Source organism: Pleuronectes platessa, chromosome 7, assembly GCF_947347685.1.
Source record: "Pleuronectes platessa chromosome 7, fPlePla1.1, whole genome shotgun sequence".
NCBI classification, from domain to species: Eukaryota; Metazoa; Chordata; class Actinopteri; order Pleuronectiformes; family Pleuronectidae; genus Pleuronectes; species Pleuronectes platessa.
Window position 1 is genome coordinate 28,908,953 of NC_070632.1, and position 16,425 is coordinate 28,925,377.

The 16,425-nt window shown below is 45.2% G+C and overlaps 2 long non-coding RNA genes across 2 annotated transcripts; both read left to right on the forward strand.

Moving 5' to 3' along the window:
* Positions 1–5,865: 5,865 nt before the first annotated feature.
* On the forward strand, positions 5,866–6,527 carry LOC128445134 (uncharacterized). The gene is made up of 3 exons (XR_008339257.1): positions 5,866–5,941; positions 6,114–6,245; positions 6,332–6,527. It is a non-coding gene; the product is annotated as an uncharacterized LOC128445134 (long non-coding RNA).
* Positions 6,528–8,348: 1,821 nt separating this feature from the next.
* On the forward strand, positions 8,349–9,080 carry LOC128445027 (uncharacterized). Its single transcript, XR_008339234.1, has 3 exons — positions 8,349–8,397; positions 8,751–8,845; positions 8,962–9,080. It is a non-coding gene; the product is annotated as an uncharacterized LOC128445027 (long non-coding RNA).
* Positions 9,081–16,425: the final 7,345 nt, after the last annotated feature.

Below are 16,425 nucleotides of genomic sequence, written 5' to 3' on the forward strand. Positions count from 1 at the left end.
TAAATGAGAGCTGTTGTAATGACTCTTCATATCCTAATGGCTCTGCAAGCTGTACTGTTGTAATTGTATCTACACCATGTACAACAGATATGTGCATCGAGACTGTTGATGGTGTGTATATTGTTCTTCCGGTCTGACTCGAAGGAATTCCCCTTCTTAAATTAATTTGAGTGTAAGAGATGGGGAAAAAAATCCCTGAACCTTGTAACAGTTAATTCTCAAGTTCAGCTGAAACTGAGGAATGTCCAACTGTAAAAGATAAGCCTAATATTTCTAAGGAGACATGAAACCATGTACTGGGTTCCATTGCATGTGAGTTTTAAATTTCAGACAATTTGGGAACATTCTTTTATTTTAAACTTGTTATAAATATATGGTCAAGTATAAATATAACTTAAATGTATGTTTACTCTTGTGACCACGTGTGTGTGTGTGCGTTTGTGTGTGTGTGTGTTTGAGGGAGAGAGAGATCCACATTTTATTGTACACTGGGGGCATGCCAGACGTCAACCATACAAATCTGTCCTTCAGCGTTGCAAACTGTCACACCCTGACACAAAAAAAACAACCCTAACTGGAGGCTCAGTACTAAATAAATTCTTATAATGCCTTGCCTTGCTTAACTATACCAGATATTGTCTTTATAATGAAATGTTTTCGATTTTTTTGTGACTGTTTCAGTCTAGGGCTGAGCAGGACTAACAATAAGAAGACAAACTAAATGAATGACTCATGAGAAGAGAAGAGTAGAGACTGTAGAAACAGGTTGGCTCACTAACTTGACTGGTTGACATAGCTCACATTCCTGCTCGCATACACACTACATAACTCTGCCAGACTCTCTAACTCAATTTCCAGGGGAAGAAGCACAAAAGCAAACACATCAAGTTGAGGTGTAAGTCAGGTCTGAATTCATTAAATCTGAGTGAGGAAGTTTCCTGCGTCCATGTGGCCACATGATAGCTGAGGCAACAGTATGTAGAGTAAGAACATTTTTGCGTACATTTTAGTAAATGAGGCCCAATGTCTCGCTCTTTCTCCTGAGCTTCTGTTCCCTGCACTCTTTCTGTTGGCTGTGGCACAATGGGCCTCATTTACTAACATGTGCGGAGAAATGTTATAACTCTCCGCAGAAAATAAGTGCGTACGCAAAATTGTTGCCTGATACATGACACGTGCGCACCAGCCTATTTAGTTCGCACTATCATGCGTATGATTGTTAATCAGAATCATTCTAAATTGACAGGCGAGTGTCCGCTCTCTGCAATTAGCATACTGCCACGCCAATTATTGATGAACGCATCACCTACGGTTTAAGATAGATAGATAGAATCCTTTAATAGTCCCACAGTGGGGAAATTTGAGGGTTTACAACAGCAGCGCAGGTACAGTGCAACAAGAGAAAAAGAAAGAGCAAAAAAAACATAGTAAGAAACAAAAACAACAATGAGCAACAAAAAGTAAATAGTAAATAAATTGTAAATAATAGAACAATTAAATAATTAAATTAAATAATTAAATAAATTGCACAAATTGTGTTGTGTGTTAAATGGGATCACAGCTGGTTGTACAGTCTGACAGCAGCAGGAAGGAAGGACCTGCGGTACCTCTCCCTCACACACCGGGGGTGAATCAGGCGGTGGCTGAAGGAGCTGTTAAGAGCTACCAGGGTGTCCCGCATGGGGTGGGAGGAGTTGTCCATCAGGGAGGATAGTTTAGCAACCATCCTCCTGTCTCCTACCACCTCCACCGTATCCAGTGGACACCCCAGCACACTGCTGGCCTTCCTGATGAGCTTGTTAAGTCTCTTCCTGTCGGCTGTCGAGATGCTGCTGCCCCAGCAGACCACTCCAAAGAAGATGGCTGATGCCACCACCGAGTCGAAGAAGGTCCTCAGGAGTGCTCCCTGCACACCAAAAGACCTCAGACTCCTCAGCAGATAGAGTCTGCTCTGTCCCTTCTTGTAGATAGCCTGTGTGTGATCAGTCCAGTCCAGATTATTGTTCAGGTGAACACCCAGGTACTTATAAGATCTCACGATGTCAATGTCCGTTCCCTGGATGTTCACTGGTGTCGGAGGAGAGTGTTTACTCCGGTGGAAGTCCACCACCAGCTCCTTGGTTTTTCCAGAGTTGATCTGGAGGCAGTTCCTCTGGCACCATGTTATGAAGTCCTCGTTCAGTTCTCTGTACTCCCTGTCATCACCGGCAGAAATGAGGCCGACGATTGCAGAGTCATCAGAGTATTTTTGCAGGTGGCAGTTAGTGGAGTTGTATGAGAAGTCCGAGGTGTAGATGGTGAAGAGGAATGGAGCTAGAACGGTTCCTTGTGGGGCCCCCCGTGCTGCAGGACACCAGGTCAGACTCACACCTGCGTATCCGCACATACTGTGGACGGTTGGTGAGATAGTCCAGGATCCATGCGGTGAGGTGGTGGTCCACTCCGGTCTGCTCCAGCTTGTCCCTCAGAAGTAGAGGCTGGATGCTGTTGAAGGCACTGGAGAAATCAAAGAACATTATCCAGCCTTTTCCAGGTGAGAAAGGCATCTGTGTAGCAAGTAGATGACAGCGTCATCCACCCCGATGCCAGACTGGTAGGCGAACTGGAGCGGGTCCAAAGATGAGCTCACCAGGGGGCGGAGATGTACAAGGACCAGCCTCTCTAGCGTCTTCATCAGGTGGGATGTTAACGCCACCGGTCTGAAGCTGCTGAAGTCCTTGGGTCGCGGGGTCTTTGGGACTGGCACCACGCAGGAAGTTTTCCACAGCTGTGGTACTCTCCCCAGCCTCAAGCTCAGGTTGAAGACGTGCGTCACTATCCCACACAGCTGGACTGCGCTGGACCTGAGGAGCCTTGAGCTGATCCCGTCTGGACCCGTGGCCTTCCTCACCTTCATCCTGCTCAGTTCTTTCCTCACCTGGGCAGTTGTGAGGGACAAGTTGGGGGATGGGGGCTGAGTGCCGTGGGTTATTGGGGGGGGGGGGGGGGGGGGCGCTGATTGTGGACTGTGGTGTATGAGGAGTGGGGGAGGGGAGCCGAGTGTTGTGGGGGAGGGGGTGGGGGAGAGGGGGGGCAGTCCACAGGGGGTTGCAGCAGCAGAGAGGACTGGATGGGGGGAGGGGGGAGTGGCTGATCGAATCTGTTGAAGAACAAGTTCAGGTCATTCACCCACTTCTGGTCCCCCGTAGGCTGTTGGTTTAAGCACAGATTTATGTGTACGCACTGAGTAAATAAGACCCTACGTCTCCCTCTTTCCCTCCATGCTGTGTCCATCTTCTCATCTTACCCATCACTTTTCACATGCAGCTCATCTTGGAACAAGGCACCATTTACTATTGCAGCATTAATCTATACTTAAATTAACCATGATGAACTACTTTTGCAACTAATCAATAATAAAACCACCTTGAATAATGATAGGAAACATTAAAGAACTGATATATTTCATTATTGTTGTTGTCTAAAATTGAATAAGTCTGCATTGTGAACAACTGGTACATTAATGCTCTTTTTAATCCAGCTGGTCAGGGATCCACTGCCTTTAGATGCCTCACAAAGCTCCTTTTTTTTGGCAGCGATCTCCTCTCTTTAACTTTTCCACAGTCATTTGATGTCAAAAATGTAATTTGATCTAATGAAAGAAGATTTATTTCCAGTGAGACATTTGCCATTGATGGCATTGAAGCTACTTCAGAATTGTGCCAAAAAAAATTACTCATTACCGGTGCACAACTGTGAAACATATAGGCTCGTCCAAACAACTAACCTAGAGTGGGGGTGTTACGCACTCCCAGCTTCCTGTGCTTTCCCTCCCCCAAGGCTGAGAGGGAAGGGTCTAGAAGATGCTAACTCTCTCTCCCAGCAGCAACAGCAGCAGTGGCAGCATGATGTTGATATGATAAAGATGTTAGAGAATGTGGTTCTGGTTCTTTGGGTTTCTTACTGTTTGAGGAGAAGTTCCGGAAGACTAGACAGGCTTTATTTCTAGTTTTGGTTTACCTTCGGGAGTATTACCTTAGGGAAGGAAGCTCTGGGTCCTAAAGTTGCTGTGGGCTGGCCCGGAGAGGCATAAACTTGGTACTTTTGTTGAAACTAAGTACTTGGTTTGCTTCCGTGGCCAAAAACTTGAGCCAGGTATTAATTTTCTGCTTTTGGACCCGCTGTCTCAGATGGCACTTGCCAGCTGCAGCAGAGGGCACGTCAGGATAGCTAAATTATAATTAATTGTTAAATGTTCTTCATGAAGGGCCATGGGCAGGATTTCATAAAAAAAAAAAAAAGAAGCTTAAAGCTCAAAGCTTTTAAATACACCACACCTATCATTTTAGGATGAAAGCATTAACCGATACTTGTTGGTGTGTTCTAAAGCTTCAAACCCATTTAAATGAAGGCCTTTTACATTTTTTAAACCACTTGAAGTTCCTGGACCTGGATTCTTCATGCCATTATTTTTGGGACATATGATTTCCTCAAAATTGTTTGTATTTCCTTCCATGAGCACCAGTAGTTAGAGGGGCACCAGTAGCGCTCCTGCCACCTATTTCTATTAATAGATTACCTGGAAATTTACTAAGCAAACTTTTCCCCTCTTGGATTAATCCTGTAAAACCCAAATATAGATAAGGATTTCTTCACCTACACATGATGTAGGAGGCCAGTGGTGCAGAAATTAAATGATTTTTTAGGGAAATGCTATAATATTGCAACAAAAAAAGATAAATACTATTCACTTATCTGTGTCATCTGTCAAAAGCACTGTATAAACGTCCTCTTAATCTCTATTTAATTATTGCAGTTATACTGGTGGACTCGTGGTTGATCCACGGGCCAGTGGGAAGGATCGTGCATGTAAATGTACATTTCTGATAGGTTTGAGTGGGTGAAGTAGGCCAATTAGACAAGTCATCAACGGACAATTTGCTTTCTTTATGGGAGACACAAACTGCTTATTCCAACAGCTGTAGCACCTCGCTAACAGAATCTAGAGCATTCCTGACACCGGCGCTGTGAGAGACTGCTCATTCAGCGCAGCTGGGCGCAGGGGTGGACTGGCCATCTGGCATACCGGGCATCGTCCCGGTGGGCCGTTGACCCAATGTGGGCCGGTCTGGTCCGCTATGTTTTTTTTTCTTTTTTTCTCATCTTCCTCTCTAAATTCCCTCCAATTGGGCCGGCCAATTGGCTACAGAGGGCTAGCAGTGTGTTGCCAGCATCGACACATATTATTGGTCTATTGTTTGTCATTGTCAATCAATCATGGGCTGACAGGCTCAGAGAGCCCTGACAGTGCTGTCAATCACAACACAAACCAGGGTGGGGCGGGACCTCATGGCATCGGCGGGGGGAGTCGCGGGACGGGCTGCTGCTGAGACAGAAACTTAAAATGGATAATAAGAGTAAAAAACGCCCGGGTGGCGCTGAGAAGCATCGGGAAAAAAAGCTGAAGTCTCTGGAGGTGGAGGCTGCTAAATGTGCCAAACTGACGGACCTATTTGGTGCCGGGTTCACCAGCCCAGCAGCAGCAGGTGCGCCGGGAGACGAGCGAGGAGGACTCGACAATGATGAGCGAGTGGAGGCAGACATGGTAAGTAACGTTGGCCTGGGGCTGGCTAGGCTACATTTTGGAGACATGTCCAAAACAAAGTAGAAAACGTTTTTGATTTTTCTTTAATATGCCGAATTGTGATATTATGGGTTATTGTTGTTCAGATGATTTAGCTAAGCTAGCTAAGAGCTGCTAACGTCGTTTACTGTTGCTATGGCAACAGTAAACTTTCTGAGCTGTAAATAGAGATGAGAGTGCTTATGTGTTGATCCTTAATGGTGTGATCATGTACACTAAATGACCAATTATTCTCCATTACAGGTTGTTGTGATATATTTGAGGAGTCGTTCTCCCTCGGTTTTATATGTGGACATTTGGGACCACTGTTAGAATTTGGTAAGTTTATCATGTATTTTTTAATGTATAAATTCATACTTCATAATTATAATAATTTCCAAAAGGTTTTAAAAGAAACACACATCCAAAAAGTTCTCAACTCTAGGTGCAGGACAGAGGAAAACATTTTCTTTATTTTTCAGACATTATAATGTATCCATGTCCTTCTCAGGTTGACCACTTGACATGTGAGAGCCTGAGGAGTTGTTCACCCTCTGTCCATGTTCGAGGACTTGCTCTCTGTCTGCCTCCACTCTCTGCCTTCACTGTACCAAAGTTTGTCTGTTGAGTCTCCTCTAGTCTGGTGAGTTTATCATTTTTTATGTTTTATGAAATCATACTTAATTTGTGATGATTAGAGACATTATATTGTATCCATGTCCTTCTCAGGTTGACCACTTGACATGTGAGAGCCTGAGGAGTTGTTTTCCAGACACAGGTAGAGCTGGCAGGGGCGTCACCCTGGGCCTGCCCTTTTGGGCTGGGCTTCAGCTGCAGATCTAAAGGCTGCTTCCAGGGGCATGGGGCCCTCAGCCTTTGTTTTTCTTTGCTTCTGCACTTTACAACATACATCACACCTTATTTTCACACATCCAAACACCGTTAACACCACTGACGCGTAACATATTTTACACATCCCACTATGTAGTTAGAGCTATCTTGATTTGGAGTTAAATACATTTACTTTTGGCTTGAGAGGTTTGTGTATGGCCTCCCTTCTTGTTGCCATCTTTGAGCTAGGTGGTAACAGTAGTAAGCATGAGAGAAGACGCCACATGTCTTGCCGTTTCACAAGCCTGAGAATGTTGGGAGGTGCGCTTTAAAAATGCAAATCAGGATAGTTTCCCTCGAAGCATACAACACCTTTTTCTAAACTATTTGGAGTAAGTACACCAGGCTTAAAATAAATATAAAACCTGAAATTGTGAATTGATCCTAAGTAAGTAAGTGTGCTATAATTAATTACATTGTATACCACGAGCAAAATTGAAAATTGAAACAATGCACATTACAGCATTTTATTATTTTCCAAAACACAATCCTAAATCTCAACCACTGTTAAATGCACAGTGGATGTGTTAACCACACATCTACCAGCAATCCGCTCAACAGGCAGAAATTATGTTGGATATGATGTGTCTGTGTCCTGTAACCTCCAAACTTCTACTGGCTTTCCATAAAGATATCTGCAGAGTTATGGCTCCCTGTGCAGTGTTGTGCATGTCGCGCATATTTTTCGCGAAGAGTGAGCTTTACGATCAGTTTTCATATGTTGAACGTGCACGTGAGGGAACGTCATCCACTCTATGCAGCAGCCGACCCCTGGCTCCGGCGAAAGAGCGATTTGTTAACTGCCCCACTGTTAAAGAGATGCGGACGTCAACACATTAGTTCGGCTATAATATTAGTTCTGCCTCGCATTTTCCCCTCCCAGTCGCGCGCCCCACCTTTTATGCCTCCGTGCCACATCGGTGAGATGCACCACACAGTTTGAGAATCACTGCGCTTCACAGGGCCGGCCCTAGCACATTGGGCGCTCTATGCAAGCTTCACTCCTGGCGTTCAACGTTCTCATAAAAATGAACGTGTTCGTTCATGCAAAACACTGCCTGAAACTCAATAGCCTACTGGCCTACCTGCCTCGGCCACCTGCGAGCGACTCTTCAGCTGTGCTGGATGCTGTTCACTGCTGCTCAAACTCAACAAGAGTTTGTAGACTAGTGCTCTAAAGGTGGACCAAAGTTTAACCAAAAGTATAAATATACAGTGGGACAGCGGCATTTTAACTTTTTTATTTTAGCTGTCATGTGGTTCATGTCTTGACATGTCCTCCCCAAACTTCTTAAATGTTGTGTTGACATGTTTAATGTCATTGCACTTATATTTGTATAATTTATTTATTTTTGCACTGTATAGGAGCGGCCCCCATCAAGTTGTTGGAAGTAACTAAGTAACTTTTACTTAAAGTACATTTTAAATGAACTACTTTTTACTTTTCCTTTGTAGATTTTTAGATGGGTACTTTTACTTGTAATCAAAGTAAAGGTACTTTTACTTGAGTACACTATTGCAGTACTTTTTACACTTCTGCTTAAAACCAGAAAGAATAAACGGGTCCTCAGTCCCATATAAAATGTAAATTTAAAAGCTGTTTTAACCGCTGCTTTAAGATGAAAAGGACAGTTGTGAATTTTACTCTGAATAAGTGACGTCAGTCGTTTGTGTCATCCCCTGATGGGATTGTCCAATCACAGCCTCGTGAATGCAGAGTCTGTCTGCCGCAGTCATGAGAGTATCGTGTTCCGTACGAGAGACTCTGTTTTCGGGATAAATAACTTGCTGAAGTCAACACGACAGTGGTTCCCTGGAGGAGAAGATGAGTGCGTGGGAAAGCACTCCGCCCGGTGCACTCCGCCCGGTGTGGAGGAGTCGAGGCGCACAGTCCCTGAATTAAGGTGAGGCGAAGCTATTGCTAACTGGTAAACTAACTCTCAGATTTGAAACACGTGTGAACCACTGGGATTAGCGCGACAGTTGCTAAAAGTAGAATAAAGCATTGATTGCTTTAGCGGAGCTAGTGCATGTTTAAATAGGTATTAACTAATTAAATCGAACCGTTTGTTTTCGGTTAGTTTTTTCATAAACGTAACTTTTCTCGTTTTTTTATTTTTGTAGGAAGCTATTTGTCTCTTCACAGCTCTGATGATGGCCGGCGGAGCGAGGGTGTGAATAAAGATGTGCTGTACTGTTTAAAATACATCCTCCAGCTTTACTTTATCTGATCTTTTTCATCATTGTGTTTTCACAGCCTGATTCCCGCACACAATGACGCAGTCACTGCACATTACGCCGAGACTCGCTGAAAGTCCACATTTGCAGTGCGGGCTAACGACGCCATTGTACGTAAGTATCTGTTCAGGATTTTTTTAGGAATTTTGCTATGGATCTTCCAACGGTGATGCAGCGAGGCTATTTCCGTTTATTAATAATAAACTAATTTTACTCATGTTGTTTTCCAGCTGCCTGTACTATGACTTACTAAGACCCACTATGAGCCAGTATGAAGGAGCTTCCAGTTCATCCATACGGACCTTGCGTCAGCATTGAGGATTTGAGGAGTCGGCAGAGAAGAAAGAGGGTAAGGTTAGATTCATTAAATCATTTTTCAGATACATGTGTAGGTGTATGTTGTCATTGAACTGTTCTAATTGTACTGATTGTGATGACATGGATCCATCCTTCCACAACCAAGGAGCTCACCGACCTGTGTGCCACACTTCAAATAATACTAGAAGCTACACTGGATCTCACAGCTACACACGTCTACACACTTGGGCAGATTCCCACAAAGAACATATGACCCAGAGGCTGCAAAGAGACATTTCAAGCTTCACCTGATTAGCTTTTCACTGGCTAGGCCAGTTGTGTTTGTACAATATTTGTGCTGTATGTAAATAAACCTTTGACTCCACATATAACATGAATGAATGTATAGTCTTAATTAACTGCATTGCTTTTGGTAAAGGCTTACTAATAAATAATGATTTATAATATATATTACTAGTAACAACTATATATTAATTTGTATTATTAATATTGTGTGGGAGGGGTTTACCCCACGTGTGTGCTGCAATGACCCAGGGTGACCAATGGCAACACTTCTACCAGCCAGTCATGAGTGACTTTCCTCCAATGGGGAAGCGAGAGGCTCAGCAGCGGCTTCGCCCTGAGTCATATGCTAATTAGATACCACCTTCGCTCCGCGACCCCCCCCCCCCCCCCTTGTTCTCCAGACCCCCTCTCCGCGGTGCGTTTACTCCGCTTCCCTTAAGTTAATGTCCTGTGAATAGGCAATAACTTCAGGGGATCAGAAGAGAAAAGAAGATGGGAGAAAGGGAGTGGGGATGAGCAATCAACAGAAGATGTATAAAAACAGGAAATATACTTTACTATATAAAAACATTTTTCACTTGTTTTTCGGAATGCATGCCTATCTGGAAGGCTTGCATCTTCTTTGTAGTTGCAGAATTACAGCCTCTTACAAAACCATGTGGGGCAAGCGATGGTGGGGACGGACACGCGCGCACACACACACACACACACTGGCCCATGTACCAAGTGGTACTGACAATGATGGGTGAAATGCTCAACTGATGTTAGGTCTGAAATCATCTCCACGCATAACAGTGAATCTTCATCTTCACGATACATTTTAGAAGTATATTTACAGATATTACCAATCAGTAATCTTTTGATATTTGATAAATTATTTAATTGTGAGTTATTAATCTACATTGTTTTCACTACGATAAATTGTGGAGCAACATGATGAAGTACCATTGTGTGTCTCCCAACTGACGGTTTTGCATCTTTTTTTATATCGCACAGACAAAGTCTGAAAGGACAAAAGCCCTGTGAGACAAATTGTGATTTGTGACCATGGGCTATACAAATACAATTTGATTGATTGAAAGACAACATGAACCAAAGGTCATGTAGGGGAGAGCGGGTTAATGTGGGACATTTTTTACATTTGCTCCCCTCTAGGCGAGCTAAAATGATATATCAGTAAAATTTACACATTTCCCATTAATTCAGGATGTTTTCTAGAAATGGAAATGATCAGAATGTCTTCAGGACAAAGGGCAGTGAAAATATGATTGTTTTTAAAAAAGTGGTCTTGTGTCCCACTTTACCCAAGCTATGGGGTAAAGTGGTCCACTTACTTTTTCCACTTTAAAACTACCATAACAACACATGTTGTAATAGTTAAAATCCCGACAGCTGGATTGACAACCATTAATGTCGGACTAGTAACAGAATCATGGGGATTGGTCAATTAAGCACATTTATGATTATTTCGATTCATGTGATCTCTTGCACACCCTAGCTTACCTGCACATTGTTTCTCTGTCCAATTGGCAGGGACAGGGATATTGTTTTTCTCTGCATATTCAAATGCCAGTTCAAGGCACTTAACTGGAGCAAGGCCATGGAACTGGTCAGCTAGTTGTTTCAAGTGTTTGACAAGCTCCTCCTCCATCTCATCTGTGAATATTCTCTTTACCTCAGCTACTGCACCCCAGGCTACTGATTTTACTTTCCCTTTCTCTTTTTTCTTTATGAATCTTTTGAGGGTTGTCTTATCAATATTTCTATCCCTTCCAGCTTTTCTTAAGGACTTCTTTCCTTGCATAACCTCAGCGGCTGCACTCTTCATCTCTGCGAGGGGTGTTTGGTTTTTTTGGTGAAAAAACATACTTACGCAGCACCTGCACCAACTTATCCTTCATTGCAAGGGGGGAATAGGAGGGGCTTTTAAACATAATAGTCACATGACCACAAATGTGTTCCGTTGCCTAGATACATGGGGTGTTTCACATCATCCGATGTCCCACATTACCCCGCTCTCCCCTACTACTCTGCAGTTATGACGGCAACCCCAGGGACTGCCGGGCTCTCCTACTTCTCTCACTTTTGAACTTCAAGCCTCCTCCTTCCATACTGATCGCGCTCGCATTGCCTACGTCATGACTCTCCTGACCGGATAAGCCCGGGCATGGGCCGCAGCTGTTTGGGCACAGCAGGGCCATTCCTGTGATGACTTCAACACCTTCACAGGTGAGATGCGTCGGGTGTTTGACCATCCATTAGGAGGTAGAGATGCAGCTAACCGCCTTTTTCCAGCTGCGTCAAGGCAGCGCTAGTGTTGCTGAGATTGCCGTGCTCTTCCTCACCTTGGCAGCTGAGTGTAAGTGGAACGAGGAGGCCCTGATGGCGGCGTTCCCGGCAGGGGCTCGCTGGCGGTATCAAAGATGAGCTGGCAGCTAAAGATCCGGTTTCGGATCTGGAGTCCCTAATTGACCAGACTATCCATCTCGACAACCGTCTGCGAGAGAGGCGTCGTGAACGAGAGCCGTACAGCCGTTCCAGCTCTTGAGCCACTGCTTCAACCTTCAGTTCGCCACAGTGGCCTCGAGGGCCTCAGAGTGACCCACCTTCTTTTGAAGAGCCGATGCAGCTTGGTGGAACCCGCCTTTCCCAGGCAGAACGGGACCGAAGGATGAGGGAGAGATGCTGCCTCTACTTAGGAGGTCCTAACCATTTCCGCTCATCGTGTCCCGTGCTTGCGGGAAAAGCCCTGCCCCCTCCAGTAAAAGGAGAACTGTGACGGGGGAGACTCTTACTCCTTCAGACTCTACTTTGTGCCTGCAACTTCCTGTCACCATTTCCTGGGAGCACCAACAACACCCTCTACAGGCACTTGTGGACTCTGGGGCTGCTGGGAATTTCATGGACATCACCCTCGCCAGCAGTCTTCACCTGCCCATAACTAGCCTGGACCTTCCTCTCTCAGTGACGGCCCTCGATGGCAGGCCCTTGGGAAGAGGTACGGTAACCCATATTACTGCTTCCTGTTGTTCTGTCTATTTTTGAGAAACCTTATGAAAAGATTCAGTTTAATCTTATCCACTCTCCTGAGTTTCCTGTTGTGCTAGGTTTCCCCTGGTTGTCTCACCACAGTCCTCATATCAATTGGTCCTTGGGAACGGTGGTCGAGTGGGGTCCAAAGTGCAAATGTTCATGTCTCCTCACTAGAGCTGTGTCCTCGGTTCCTAAACCTCCCAGTCCTCTGTAATTGTCCCAAGTCCGATCCATGTACCATGAGCTGAGTGAGGTATTTAGCAAGAAGAGGGAAACTGCCCTGCCCCCTCATATGCCTTTTGACTGTGCTATTGATCTCCTTCCAGGGTCCTTCCCTCCACGAGGAAGGATCTTCTCCCTGTCATCCACAGAGACTCAAGCTATGGAGGACTATATCAAGGACTCCCTGACAACTGGAATCATTCTCCCCTCGTCTTCTCCTGCCGGTGCCGGATTATTTTTTGTTGGGAAGAAGGAAGGCGGTCTCAGGCCATGTATTGATTATCCCAGCTTCAACAAGATCACGGTGAAGAATCATTGCCCCTTTCCCTTAATGTCCACAGCTTTTGAACTCCTGCAAGGGGCAACTATCTTCACCAAATTGGACCTCCGTACCACCTGGTCAGGGTCAGGGAGGGTGACGGAGGAAGACGGCCTTCAACACAACTACAGGTCATTATGAATAATAAGTAATGCCATTTGGCTTGTCCAATGCGCCAGCGGTTTTCCAGGGGCTCATTAACGAGGTACTGAGAGAAATGCTTAACCATTTTGTTTTTGTCTATTTGGATGACATTTTAATTTTCTCCAAATCCCTCCATGAGCACGTCCATCATGTCAGAGTGGTCCTCCAGAGCCTGTGTGAAAATCATCTCTCTGTCAAACCCGAAAAATGTGAGTTCCACGTCTCTGAGGTGTCCTTTTTGGGCTTCATCCTGTCCAAGGAGAGTCTCCTCACAGATCCCAAGAAGACTCAAGTCGTTCGGGATTGGCCCCAACCATCCTCGGCCAAGAAGGTGCAACGGTTCATTGGCTTTGCAGATTTTTATAGGAAGTTCATAAGAAACTTCAGTTGTGTTGCCCTCCCCATGACCGATCTCACGAAGAAGAAGTCTGGCCCCTTTAACTGGTCTCCAGAGGCGGAGCGGGCCTTTAGTGATCTGAAGGTCAGATTTTCCTCCGCCCCTATCTTGACCTTACCCGACCCCTCTCTCCCTTTTATGGTTAAAGTAGATGCGTCAGAGGCGGCAGTAGGGGCAGTGCTCTCCCAGCGTCCGGCTGATGGAAAACTACATCCCTGTGTCTTCTTCTCCGCTTGCCTTTCGGCTGCTGAAAGGAATTATGTTGTGGGGGATCGTGAGCTCCTGGCTATTAAGATGGCCTTGGAGGAGTGACGCCAGTGGCTGGAAGGGGCCCAGCACCCTTTTGTGGTTTGGACGGTTTATTGGGATTTTTAATACATAACACGACAAACAATTATCTTCTGGTTCATACAATTCAACCTAGCTGCGGCTAGGGGCCAGAGCACTCTTGTCACTTTCAGACTTTGAGTCAATGGCCCTGAACAATGAAATCACATTTGATTTATACTAAATAAGCCCCTCCTTTCACAGAGGTAGAATGTTTATCCAATCAGCTCTCTGCGTGTTGTCTTCAGGCTTAGATTTGGTCACCTTCAATCTGAATGAGGACCCCTTCGAAGTCTCACTACACATTTACATCAGGCCTCTGCTCAGTAAAACCTGTCTCTCTCAGTGAAACCCACGTTCTCTCAGACCCCCGGTCGTCTGCGCCGTTAAACCCCTATGGTCACTCTGTTGCAGACAGTAAGATAGCTCCTGCTGTGAAAACCCTTTTGTTTCAGCAGCAGGCTCAGGAGTCTCCAGCCAATACACATCAGCACAGAATGTCACCAGTCTAACTGCAGAAAACATCTTAGCAACAACATATATATATATTTGTCAATCTTTCATCAACCTTATCTAAATACAAAATGTCCCATCACAACGTACCACAAAAACCTAGAGTACATTCAGAGGGCCAAACGTCTCAACCCCAGGCAGGCAAGGTGGGCTCTTTTTTTTAATAGATTTGATTTTGTTTTGTTCTTCCGCCCTGGTTCAAAGAACCAAAAAGCTGTTGCACTCTCTAGACTGTTTCATAGATCAGAGGTTGAAAGAGTTCCAGCGTCCATCCTCCCGAGCTCGAGGATTGTCGATACACTGGTGCGCCAAGCCCAAATGAGGGAGCCAGATCCCGGGGACGGACCCTCCAACCGGGTGTATGTCCCCATTGTGTTGCGGCCCAAGGTTCTGCAGTGGGGGCATTCTTCACGTCTGACCGGCCACCCAGGAATGGGCAGGACTCTAGAGTTCATTCTGATGGCCTGGAATGATCATGGATGTGAGGTCCTTTGTTGCCGCCTGCTCTGTCTGTGCCCTAAGAAAGAGTTCCCATACCCCCCCCCCCCTCCTTCACCCTCTACCCATCCCCAAGCGACCCTGGTCCCACATATCCCTGGACTTTATTACAGGTCTTCCCCTCTCCTAGGGAAACACTGTTATTTTGGTGATGTCGAACGCCTTTCTAAGGCGTGTCGGTTCGTCCCCTTTCCCAAACTCCCTTCGGCTCTCGAGACTGCTGAGGCTGTGTGCGAGAATGTCTTAAGGGTCTTCGGTCTTTCCCTGGATGTGGTCTCGGATCGTGGGCCCCAATTCACGGCACAGTTTTGAGGGCCTTCTACAAGCTCATTGGGGCTACTGTCAGCCGCTCCTCTGGGTACCATCCAGAGTCCAATAGACAGACGGAGAGACTAAATCAGGACCTGGAGACCACCCTCCGATGCCTGGCCTCCTCTAATCCTTCGTCTTGGAGCAGGTATGTGATCTGGGCTGAATATGCCCATAACACTGTGTGCTCTTCTGCTACAGGACTCTGTCCCTTCAAGTGCCAGTTTGGGTTTCAGCCTCCACTGTTCCCAGACCAAGTAGTAGAGGTTGGTGTTCCCTCAGCCCAGAGCTTTGTCAGACGGTGCAGGATTGTATGGCGCAAGGCCCGGTCTACCCTGCAGAGGTCTGTCCGTTAGTAACAACACCATGCCAACCGCCGCCTTAGACCTGCACACTAGGGATGAGCGAGTACAGCATTATCTGTATCTGTATCTGTATCTGTTAACCATATGAATTATCTGTATCCGTATCCGTACTCGGAGTGGGAGGGGCCTAACCCGGAAGTGGTTGTGATTTAACCCGGACGTGGGCTGGATTTAACCCGGAAGTAGGCCGGGTTGTCTTGAAACGTGCGGGGCTTTAACCAGTATGTTATTTTAAGCATGCAATTGATATGGGTTGAACAGAAATTGTTATATTTATTGCTGATTAGAAAACTATTACAGGACAGCATCAGCATTGAGCTTCAGATCAATGATTTTGATCACAATAGCAAACGAACTATTTACAGAACAAGTTTTGCAACAATGAATACAACACATGCTGTTGCAATTATGAAGTGAAATGTAATAACAAGTGTTTTCATACTCAACATAACTTTCTTTTTTAACTTTGAAATTTTTTTATGATTTTCTTATTTTTATTTTTTTTTAATTTATTTCCACACCAGGTGATTGTGTGTGTGTGTGTGTGTATAGCTTAATTTGTAATATTTTTTATACCACTACTACCTAGAAAGTGTCAGACACTCAGTGCGTGAAGTAAAATAAAACTGGTTAGAGCTAACTGACGGTTTAAAAAAAAACAAAAAACTCCAACAACCGGCAGAGAGAGAGAGGGAGGGAGAGAGAGAGTAGCCAGACGCTAGAGAGTAGTCAGACAGTCAATGCGTGAAGTAAAAAAAAAAAAAATGTTTAAAAAAAATAAATAATAATCTCCGAGAGGCAGAGACGCAACACGAGTCGCTTTCTACCAGCACCACGTCTGAACGAACCCACGTTTAACAGAACTCTACTGGTTAATAAGTAAGTACAAACTGAAATAAAAACCAACTTCAAGCTGAAGAAACTGAAGAAACCCTAAACAGGAGCGCTGTGACGCTGTGTGAGG